Raw genomic sequence first — 10,589 nt, 5'->3', positions numbered from 1 at the left:
TGGGCTGGAGTGTCTGGGTAATTAGAAACATTTAATAACGTCTATGCATCACAACAAACAGGAACCTCTCTCTCTCTCTCTCTCTCTCTCTATATATATATATATATATATATATGTGTGTGTGTGTGTGTGTGTGTGTGTGTGTGTGTGTGTGTGTGTAGCAGGATTTATTAAATAGTAGTATAGTAACCAATTTAATAACTGCATATAAAAAGTGAAGGCTAATTTGGAGCAAGATGTAGAAATAGCCCACTGCTTAGGTAAATCAGGCACCCTCATTAGCCCTTAACTGCTAATAATTAAGCTTAATTTTACTTTTACTCTTCACTCCTTTGAGCAATTTAATTTTGGCTTCTTTGAGCCATGTCTGAGCCCCCTGAGACCTCTGGTCGACCATTCAAGATGTTAAGCCACCTTCCTCCGCCTCCACCTCCCCCCCCCCTGCAGCTTTAACTGCCCCATGAAAGAACCTTATCTGTGATTGCTTTCTGCAAATCCCTGGAAAGGCCTTTGGTCTCCTTTGTCTGAGCTTCCAGCCCCTACATCTCCTGCGTTCAGAGTGCAAAACCACAGAGCGAGGGAGCATGCGACACACACGCTCTGTTTTCCTGGGGCTGTCTTTTTTTTCTTTCTTTCTTTTTCCAATTAAGAAAAGTGTTTCTTCCCCCGATCTCATCTCCTGGCCAAACCCTCCACCTTTCAAGCCGTGTCTTGTCTAGAATCTGTTTGTGTCTAAATCTCAAGCTACTCAGCTGACCTTGGTCTTTGTAGCATGTTGGGTGCAGGACCTCGTCACTGTGGCAAGCTGTTCTCTGTGATCAAGGTTTAGAGCTAGGGCCATTCCGCATCATCTCGAATGGAGTTTTTTAAACTGCAGGGGAAACCTTGCAATGACATTTTGGACAGAGAGCCTGAGGGTTCTTCACAGGGGGCGGTGACCATAGAAGATCTCAGGGACAGAGAAGATGGCAAACGGTCTCCCTCCTCCCTTCTGCCCCAGGAAATTCCCCCAGGTATTGTTCATCTTGCTGTTTGTCCTGACGGCCTGTGGGACCCAGGACAGGAGCAAGCCAGGAGAGCTGGAGAGCAGAGGGGGATGGGCAGGCCCAGAGCTCCATTTGAAGTTCCAGGGTTAGTTAAGAGCTGGCCAGCTGAGGTAGGCCATGCACACATTGTGCAGGGAACAATGTAAAATGAAAACACGGAGTTCCTTGTTCAAGATTAAAAATGTCAAGATGGTCCCAGCAGAGCGTCTGCTCAATAGGGAATGGGATGGGAGAAAGGCCAGAGCATCCCAAGGTGCCCTGGGGTTCAGAGGAACACCGTCTGAGAATCACCAAAGTGGAACCCAAGATGACTGGATATAGGTAGGGTTGTCTGGGGAGTATAAGGAAGTAGGGGCAAGAGAAGGGGAAGTCAGACAAGGAAGGAGAGCTCTGTGCAATAAGTAATAAGTGGGCCTGGGACTGGAGAGATGGCTCAGCAGTGAAGGGTATTGGCTGTTCCTCCAGAGGATCCGGGTTCGAGTCTCAGCACCCACAAGCTCACAACTCCTTGTAACTTCTAGTTCCACCCTTTTTCTGGTCTCCCCAGGTGCCAGGCATGCGTATGGTGCACAGACATGCGTGCAGTTAAAACAGCCACACATACATACTGAAAAAAAAGTAAGTGGTCCTCAGTGCTTCTGGGGACAGTGGGACCACAGACCTCCTGACAGACCCTGTGTCTCTGCAAAGGCATTTCTCTGTCCCACCCTCAAGGAAGAGGAATGTGAGGGATGATGACTCTCTGGCAATAACACCCAGATGAACTTTCTGACTGAGGGAGGCTCCAGGTTCCTGGAAGTCTTGCCCTGGTCCTGAGGCAGAAGCAGGAAGACAGAGAACAGCAGTTGAAGTGTGATCGTTACTACAAGACAGATCTGAGGGGTGCGGAGGAAATGGTTTCTGAACCCCAGGAAGATGGGACAGGAGCCTCCTCCTCTGGACCCCAACTTCCCCTCCCTGTACTAATTAGCTCCAGGTTCGAGTCCTCTGGAGGCCTAGTTATTTCCTGCTGCCACAGCGATCAGGGGCCTGGTCTGGTCTGATGAGCTCTCTGGGGCCATAGAGTGGGTTGTGCGAAGTTGCCGGCTAAGCATCTTGATGCCCTCCCATTTGTCACTGGCATTAGAGCTCACACAATGACCTGTCCGCCGCAGACAAGGGGCTCAGACTTCTGGAGAACAGGTCCCGGATGGCCAATGCGGATATCCAATTTAGAATTTCCGTCCATTTACCAGTGAATTGCCCCAAAAGAACACCATTTACGGAGTTGACAAAGGCCAAATTAGATTTCAGATTCTGGTTGTGCGTAGGTGACAGCCGAGAGGATGAAGTGAAGTAGTGCTCCAAAAGCTGCAAGCTTTTGCGAGTCTGAGTTTGCGAGTCTGAGCAGGAAGCCTCCGCTCGGCCTGTCCTCAGCTCTCCTGCAGCCCTGTGATGGGATGGGTGGCTCAGTGGCTCTTATCTGTGTAGCCCTCAGCACTTATTCTGTGGCTCCTTCCCACTGTATCCCGTGGCCTCTGTTCCATCCCATTCTCAGTACCTCTTCTTGCCCCTTCCCCTCTTTCCCTTTGGTTGTATTTCCTGGTTTCTAATTTTCTCCATCTGTTTTCTTGGGGTTCTGCCTCAATTTCTGTTAATTTTGGCAGGCTGCCTTAGCAGACAGAGATCTTTATTTTGTGCGATTAGAGGGTGGCGGTAGAGAGAATGTGATATGTTCACCAAATCCTATTTTATTATTTCTCTGGGCAGATTGCAAGGCTATGTTTTCCAGCCTCTAAAAAGAGATGATGCTGGGGGCTGATGAGATGGCTCAGCTCATAAAGGTGCTTGCAGCCAAGGCTAATGACCTGAGTTCAATCCCTGGAACCCAATTGGTGACAGAAGAGAAGCAACTTCCACAATCGTCCTTTGGCCTCCACATGAACTTCACTGTAGGTGTCTTAGTGTTCCTATTGCTGTGATAAAACATCATGGCCAAAAGCAACTTTTTTGGGGGGTGGGGGAGAGTTTATTTCTTTTATACTTCCACATCACAGTCCATCATTGAAGGAAGATAATGCAGGAACTAAAGGCAGGAGCCTAGAGGCAGGAAGTGAAGCAGAGGCCACGGAGGAACACTACTTTCTTGGTTGCTCTCTCACAGTTTGCCTAGCCTGCTTTCTTATAGGCCCCAGTATCACTGTCCCAAGGGTTGCACCACCCACAATGAGTTAGACTCTCTCCTCAGCCACTAGTGAAGAAAAGCACTATAGACTTGCCTACAGGCAAATATTTTGGAGGCATTTCTCAAATGAGAGTCCCCTTTCCCACATGGCTCTAACTTGTGTCAAATGTGAATGCCCATACATACACATCTGCACAGGCACACAAACCAATAAGTCAACGAATGTAATAAAAACTAAGAAGAAGATGTTTAACTTAAGATTTAAAAGATGAAGACAGGAATACGAAGCCGGAACGAATGGACTCTCTGATGAATTGATTTGGTAGATGGAGTAATGGATGCTGTCCCGGCTAGTTTTATGTCGACTCGACACAAGCTGAATGGAGAGGAGGGAACCTTCTGTTCAGACTGTAGGCAAGCCTTTGGACATTTTCTTAATTAGTGATCAATGGAGGAGGGTTAAGTCCACTGTGGGTGGTGCCATCCCTAGGCTGGGTTCTTTAAGAAAGCAGACTGAACAACCCATGGGGAGCAAGCCAGTAGGCAGCACCCCTCCATGGCCTCTGCGTGGGCTCCAGGCTCTAGGTTCCTGGCCAGCTTGAGTTCCTGTCCTGAGTTCCTTTGATGAACTGTGATGTGGAAGCATAAGTAAAATAAACCCTTTCCCCCCAAGGTGCTTTGGTCACGGTGTTTCATCACAGCAACAGTAACCCTAACTGGGAACAGATGCCAAGTCTATACTTCTCTGTGACTGCGTCACATACATGCCCATGTACTTGCCACAGTCTCATGGTGTTGGGAGTGTATTTTTCTGCTCCTTGAATTAGGAATTTACCACACAACCTGCCTTGCCCGGCAGGATGTCAAGTAAGCATCTTGAAACATTCCATTTATACACACTCTGCCACTGCTAAGAGCAGGGCGTGCCTGACAGTGCCCCAGACTCTCAGTGTCCCAGAAGGATAAGAGACTTGGGCAGGAGACCAAAACTCAAATATATGGCTAGTAGTCAAGGGCGGATAGAGCAGCCAAGACCCAGCCGATTCACAGACACAGAGTTAGGGGAGAGACGGTTGCCTAGCATTACCGTGGCTCTAGGGAGTGATGGCATTGAGGGTTGGAATGATGAGCAGGACCAGTTTATGCAGCCTAGGTGGGGATCTGGATGGGAAACCTTTGGAGAATGCTACTGTCTTTGTACAGGGGTAGAAAGGGTAGACTGATGTGATTCTGCAGATGGGAGAAGATGAGACACAGAGGATATCATCATGACAGAGTGAATCAGACTCCAGCAACCTGGGCCACTAAGGAGCATCCTGAATTCCTCTCATCCTTACCTTTTCTGGTCTCATCTCCAGGCTCTTGGAGGATGCTTCCCTCTGCCTACTCTGTCCCTCGTATAGCTCTGGCTTTCTCTGCTGTCCTATTCTGCCTCCTTGGTAGCCAGAGCCTGGCCACTATTCTCTGCATATCTCACCAGTCTACTATCCCATGATACCTCTGGCCAGCACCGTCCTAAGCCCTGGGCAGATCCCACTCCACTGTCTCCTCTCTGGGCTGACAGGTAGTGCTGAAGACAATTACAGGGTGTGGTTTACAAGTCAGTGTTAAGGGCATGAGACTTGGTACCTGTCAGACTCGGGGGCCAGACCTCCCCTCCAAGGCTTAGCATCTGTGGCACTGTATGTTAATGTTGATTATGGTGTTGTATCTTATGTTCTAAGTTTCTCAATTTCACTGTGCCTCAGTTTCTTGGCCTGTACATGAGAGAGAAAGAATTTTTTTTGGGGGGGCTTTTATGACAATGAAATTGCTTATGGACAGATGTTCAAATAATAGACACTGATCATGGCTTCCAACTGATCTGTGCCCCTGTTCCCCAACTCTTTACTTCTCCCAGCTTCACCTTCTCCACACCATGTCACATTCTGCTCATTGCTTCAACCTTTGCCCTTCGCTGTGTAGGCCAAGGTCATCAGCTATGAGTTTCTTCTATTTCTGGGTCTCCCCCTTGGGCTGCAGGTTTTGAGCAGCTCCCAGGCCCTCCTCCATCAGGTCTCTGCTCTTTTGATGGTCCATGCATGCACCCATCCATTAATCTATCTATCCATCCATCCATCCATTCATCCATGCATGCATCCATCCGTGCATGCATGCATCCTCCACCCACCCACCCACCCATCTCTCCATCCATGCATCCATCCATGTATCCATCCATCCATGTATCCACCCATGCATGCATCCATCCATGTATCCATCCATCCATGTATCCACCCATGCATGCATCTATCCATCTATCCATCCATTCATCCATGCATGCATCCATCCATGCATTCATCTATCTGTACATGCATCCATCCATTCATCCATGCATCCATGCATCCATGCATCCATCCATCCATCCATCCATCCATCCATCCATCCATCCATCCATCCATCCACTTGATGTCCCTGGCCTTTCTCCAGTGGTTCAAGGCTCAAGCCTTTGCAGCCTTAGATCTGGCTCAGCAGAGCTGCCTCAGCATTTGCCCCATTCCTTCTCCTCACCTCACATTGCCATTCTCAGAAGCTTCCTTCCCATTTCCTGTTTCCTCCATGCTTCCTCCTCCTTCTTCCCACCCACTCTATTCTCTCTGCTGGCTCCTCTTACACCACACTCTCATCAAGGCCATCAGTGACCCACTTACACACTGTCTAGAGACACTTCTGAGTGTCATATCCTCATGGATCTCCCGGCAGCACTCGACAAGGTCAGCTGCGCTGTTCTGCCGACTCTCTACCCATGATCAGAAACACCGCTTTGTCTAGACTCTACCTGTCTCCTCTCTCCCCAGTCCTTTCTCTAGTTACTGTGGCTCCTTTGGAGAACAGTTCTTGGCCCATTTGCTCTCTTTCCTGGAGGCGTACCTAACCATACAGTAAGGACTCTTCTAACCCCGAATCTCCAGACCAGATGCAGCTCCCATGTGCCATGCCTATCTAGACAGCGACTCACAGGTGCCTGGACCCTTGGTTCTTCCTCCAAACCCCTACTGCTCTTTAGCGGTGTGTCCCATCATATTTCCTGGTCCTGTTATATTCACCTCCACCATGTGACCAGATGCTGAGTCCTGGCAAATCTGCCTACCCTAAGAGACTCTGAATGTGGCTGAGACCCTGATTCCCCTGCCCCCTTTTCCAAGAGCCTCCTCTGATACACACACACACACACACACACACACACACACACACAGAGAGAGAGAGAGAGAGAGAGAGAGAGAGAGAGAGAGAGAGAACGAGAGAGAGCTTACTCTACTGCTTTCTTGAAGCAACACATCAATTGTCACGCTTTCTGCTTGACTATAAGTTTGGTCAGGAGCTGTTTTTGGCCTCACTCTCTGTAGTCTCAGGACATAGCATGGTGACTGCCACATATGGGGGGCTTCACAGATCCCTTAGAACATGGGTAGCAAGGAGTGGGAGTGAGGCCTCCTTGGCCCTGGGAGCACTCAGAGTCAGAATATAAGGAAGCACAGACTCTTGAGCCCCTTTGCACACACCTCCCTCCAAGCTTCCTAAGTTCCTCAAAGGCTACCGAGCCTTTTGTTCTGTTGACAAGAAGCGAAGCAGCTACAAGCTCTTTAATCACCTCTCCACAAACACAGGGAAGCCTCATTAATCCCAGTGACTGATGATCTATTGTCTTCAGCTCAGGTCTCTTCTGCAGTTGGCCTTCTTTTGCAGAGGCAGATGCCCCTTAGGCGAGAGTGCTGCCCCTTCACTCTTGCAGAGGAAGCCCCATGCCTTTAGGGATGGTGCTCTGACAGAGTCTCTCTTTCCAGGCAAGTCTGGTCTGCACTGGGGCTAGGGTGGGTCTCCCACCAGGTACAGGACAATGGAAATGTGTGGTGCTAACAGATCCACCAGAGAAATAAGTTCGGGGGGGGGGGGTGAGTGGGGACATGCGCTAGTGCACGTGAGCATATGTTGAAAGGGATTTGCTCCATCAACTCTGGAGTCAATGGAGTTTGAAACACTGTGGCTGCGGACAAGTCACTTGTTTTTCTGTGTCTTAGTTTCTGGGTGGGAAAGGAGAGGCAGCCATGTTATCCACTTATAATGCCGTTCATTAACCAACGATTGCTCTTGGCTTTGGTGCATCTTTTGTCTGCAATGGAATGCTTCACACGTCCTATTTCCCAGCCTCATCACAAACTAAGGGGAACCAGAAGTTTGCTATGGCAACTGTGGGCTAGAGGAGCAGGGCTCTCATTGGCTGCTCTTTGTCTGGTGCTTTGGGATCCTTAGAATCGGGATCCAGTGCCCTCCCAACCCGAGCCAGCCCCATGGTATGGCTACAATGCTTTGGTCCTCATGCCTGGGGTCAGAGGCCAGGAATTCTGGGTTCTCTTTCTAGTTTTGCTTCTGACTTGTGTAAATATGGGTGGTTCGCTTTTTCTTTGGGCCTCAGTTTCTCTATCTGTACAAAGAAGGAGCTGGCATAGGAGGGAAATGGATTTGGTTTCATATACTACTCTTGTGGTGGTGGCTGAGTTCAGGCTCAGTAGGTCAGGCTATCTCCTATTGATTAGTGATGTCTGCAGTGGGCATGGGACGGAAAAGAGGTACTCCATGTGTCTTGTCTTTGCTGTTTGCTGGACTTTGAGGGGGTCCAAATCTGAAAGCTTCTCATTGCTGTGTGTTCACAGTGACACTAATAGTCTAGACAAAATCTAGGCATTACTTTTAGGAAGCCCCATTCCCTGTACTTCATTATTACTCAGATTGGCATGGAACAGAATCTACTATAGATCTGTGGTATAGAGCATTGGTCACCATGAAGGGAAGGGAGACTTTGACTAGGAGGGGAAGCATATGATGTCACTATGACTAGCCGGGCAGGGGGCAGGCCTTTAAGTATCACGGGGTGCCAGAAGCAGGCAGGCCTATGAACTTGGGCCTGGAGCCAGAGGGGTTTTACTTAATGAAACTAAAGGAGCCCATCTCACGGGTGGCTTTTCCCACTGGCTAGGTGGTGGGGCTGGGACATAGCAAGCCTCTGCACTAGGAACTTCTGTTTCTGGACTGTAGTTCAAACCCTCAGCCACACTGGCCTACTTTCTGCCAGAGCTGCCTCCTGGACATAGACTTCAGGTAAAATACAAAGGCCGAGATGACTTGGCCTGTGTGTAATTTCTAAAACAGTTCTCTGGCGCTTTCGCAGAGACACAAGGTCCTTCTAGACTGCAGGATTGGAAGTGGTGAGAGTCAAGGGTGACAGGGAGTGGGTGCCGACCTGAAGAAGACACCACCTTGCAGGGGGCGCTTTGGAAGATTATATGTCACAGGCACCAGGGTCCCTAGCATGGAGGCCACTGGAGGATCGATCAAGTTCATGAGCACAGAGCCCAGTCAACAATTAAGCTCATGTAACCGTCTTTCTCTGCAAATTCATGGGAAGACAGGAGAATGGATTTCCTTGTACTCTGAATTTATTATGTGCTAACTCAATCAGGATTCTTTTAGCCACTTAATTTCGTTGCTATTGAAGGAGCCCTAACTCAACAAAAGTGTCAGAAAATAGAGTGAATAGTTTGAAAAACTATTCTATAGCCACAAAGTGACTTTCCCCACCTCTGCACCCTGAGTCTGCACTTGGATCCTAAAATAAGGGACACACGTCAAGGTCATGGCTGGCCATACAGACACTGTGACAGCTTGTCAGAGGGTCCTGGGTTCCAGGTATTTCTGGATGTATGCCCTTGCACAAGTAATAACCTACTTGGAACTCATTTTCTTTATCTGTAAAATGGGTACAGTTCTAATAACCTTGTAGGAGCGTTGGAAGATTTAGCAAGGTATCTGCTTGTGAAGCTGATAGCAAAAGAGAATGAAACAGAAGTTGTGCAGGATCCACCTGTCCCTGAGCCCTGGAGGGATAGACATGCGTCAATACGCCTAGGGTTTTTGTTGTTGTTTTTCGCTTTTTTTGTTTTTTTCATGTGCGTCTTGTCGCTATGAGCTTAGGCCCTCATGCTTCTGATGTAATCACAGCATCCACTGAGCTGTGGCCCAGCCCCAGACGGTGCTTGACTAACAGTAGCTAACTCTTTTGTCACCGGTGTGGATGCAAATCCATAGCAACAGCCACTGAGCTGTAGTAAAACAGAGCTTCAGGATAAACTGCCCTAACGCTCAGACCCAGTAACGGAACCACGAGGACCACTGTTACGGGAGCACCAGGACCACTGTTACGGGAGCACCAGGAGAGACCTGAACACAAATACTATGGTTATGTGAACTCATCAACATTCAGATGCAGGAATGGCATGGCAGTAGCCGCGCGCATACAGAATCACTGGAGCTACACCAAGGTGTATAAACAGCGAGGAAACAGAGCCATAGCGTGAGCGTGCAATACCACACAGCTGTGGCAATGTATGTGCTGCGTTCGTATAAGGAAGTATTAGAGTGAAAATGGACGCCATCCGTCACAGTTAGGGTGACAATTCCTATGAGGGATAGATAACAGGAAATCATGGGTCATATAATATGGTTACAATTTCTTAGTGGGATGACAATACAGATGCCCAATCGCATGCAGCCAGAGTAATAGATGTGTATTGGTCTGTGGGGGATGCTGCTGCACATGGGCTAGGCAAGGCTGTTTCCCGCAGCGTAGCCGTCTGCACTTGGACTTCTTACCTGGGTGTTTAACAGCGTGGGCCTGGACTTCATCAATAGCAACGGATGTTCTTTAAGGGGGAGATCCCATCAAAGGCTTTTTCATGCAGGGCAAGATTTTGCATCCATGTGGCCTCTCCTCTTGTCTGATAGTTAATGTCCAGGTATCCTGGGTTTAAACACTTGAGAGTCAGAGCAAGGAGGAACGAGCTCTCTGGAGATTGGACTTCAGTCCACAGCCGCCCCGAATCTAGGCTGCAGCCTCGGCTCTCTTTCTATTAGCTGGACTCCAATTTGATGTGGCTTTTAGGTGACCTTGTTCTCCAAGCTATTGGAACAAATTTGATCATCTCTGTCCTTCCTTCCCTCCCTCCCTCCCTCCCTCCCTCCCTCCCTCCCTCCCTCCCTCCCTTCCTCCTTTCTCCCTCTGTCCCTCCCTCCCTTTTCCCTCCCTTCCTCCTCCTTCTCTTCTTCCTCCTTCTCCCTCCTCCCTCTTTTCCTCCTCCCTCTTTTCCTCTTCCTTCTCTCCCTCCCTCCCTCCCTCTCTCCCTCCTCCCTTTCTCCATCCCCCCTTTCTCCATCCTCCCTCTCCTCCTTCTCTCCCTCCCTTCCTCCCTCCCTCTGTCATTTTCCCTATCTCACTGTGGTGTCAAGATCTGAAAGCTTTTGTTTTAGGTGAGCAAAGGCCCATTTTTACCAATATTCTATGAAGGTCA

This window comes from Mus musculus, chromosome 4 (assembly GCF_000001635.26).
Source record: "Mus musculus strain C57BL/6J chromosome 4, GRCm38.p6 C57BL/6J".
NCBI classification, from domain to species: domain Eukaryota; kingdom Metazoa; phylum Chordata; class Mammalia; order Rodentia; family Muridae; genus Mus; species Mus musculus.
This window is presented reverse-complemented; position numbering follows the sequence as displayed.